The 1,581-nt window shown below is 35.2% G+C and overlaps 1 protein-coding gene across 1 annotated transcript in view; it reads left to right on the top strand.

The window, feature by feature from the left end:
- Positions 1 to 1,581, top strand: part of Dock2 (dedicator of cytokinesis 2) — a 478,084-nt gene that overhangs the window by 368,151 nt on the left and 108,352 nt on the right. The gene's annotated exons all lie outside the window — the stretch shown is intronic.

Raw genomic sequence — 1,581 nt, 5'->3', positions numbered from 1 at the left:
TTGTCTTAGTGGTTATTCATTGTACAAGATGCAGACCTGATACCCTGTCTCAAACACTATTAGAACAAACCTCTCTATTTTGAATTAAGAGAATGGAGCTGTGTATCTATCCTAACTATTTTGAGTATACAAATACAAAATGGTCGTTCATTTCTAAACCCCCTTTTTGGTTAGTTTTGTCAGAGAAGGGCATTCCATTGTCATTTAAATACTGTAGGTGCATGAATTCAGAAAAATATCCCAATATAGTCCAATAGTCCATAATAGTAGTGGGTTTTCCGTAAGACTGTCAGTGTTGGAAGTTGTTGATTTGAGCATTTTACAGCTCATCATATTACTATGGCTTTACTTTTTTATAATTCACTTTCATATTTTTCTGTTGAATGGCTAAGACCAAGAAAGAGCAAGACCTATATAACAAGAAATGTAACTTTTGTATCTGAAAGTAGTTGCTCAGGGTACAAGATGTGCATGTAAAAATTCTCCAATCCATATTAGTTCAAACCTTCCTTTCTGTTGAACTAAGTAAGACACCAATAGCATAACTGACTCGCACTTTTTCCCTTTCCGTACTGTCCTTTCCCCTTTCACCCATCCTAGTTCTGTTTACCTTTTGAACAATTGCTTCCCATTTCACAATATCTATTGTACATTTTAGAATTTAGTTAGCCTTTAGATTTCTCATACCAGGGAGGCAATATGATGTTTATACATGTGAATCTGATTTATTTCACTTAGGAGTATGGTATCAAGTTGTATCCATTTACCTACAAGAGTCTCAAGTGTATCCTTCTTTTTGGCTGAGTGGTACCCCATTGTATGACACATCTTTTTTAAGTCCATTTCTTAGTTGACAGGCATTTGGGTTGTCACCAAGATTTAGCTTTTATAAATTGTGCTGCTATAAACATGGGTACACATTTGTCACTGTGGTATCATGTAAATTCTTATGGAAAGATACCCAGAGGGGAATAACTGGGTTGAATGGTACCTCTAATCCTTGTTTTCTGAGGAATCTTTGCACTGGTTTCCACAATGGTTGCATCAGTGTGCATGCCCACCAACAGTAGCGAGGGGTTCTTTTTTCCCCACAGCTGCTCCAGTATTTGTTATTAGTTGATTGTTTGATGATAGCCATTCTTTCTCTGGTGAGATGGAATCTCAGGGTTGTTTTAATTTGCATCTCTCTAATGACCAGTGATGTCAAATGTGATTTCATACATTTATTTGCCACTCATATTTCTTCATCTGGGAAATGTGTATTCATCCTAGATGCCTTTTTTTTTGAGATTTAAACATGTTTGTCCAATTTATTTCACTTATAAGAGGATGATCTTTTTTCCATAATTTTATTGAGAAACAAAAAGCAGTGAGACAGTTTCAAACCAAATTGGTAGGACAGTTTCAATAATTAACACATTGCATGCATTCTTCCTAGTGGTTGTTTGCTGTACAAGATGCAGACATGATATCCTATTTACAAAAACTATTAGAACAAATCCCACTATTCATTAAGAGAATGTAACTATATATCCTAACCATTTTGGATACACAGGTACAAAATGGATATTCATCTGTATC

Source organism: Octodon degus, unplaced genomic scaffold (assembly GCF_000260255.1).
Source record: "Octodon degus isolate 3935 unplaced genomic scaffold, OctDeg1.0 scaffold00085, whole genome shotgun sequence".
In the NCBI taxonomy this organism is placed as follows: domain Eukaryota; kingdom Metazoa; phylum Chordata; class Mammalia; order Rodentia; family Octodontidae; genus Octodon; species Octodon degus.
This window is presented reverse-complemented; position numbering and strand designations above follow the sequence as displayed.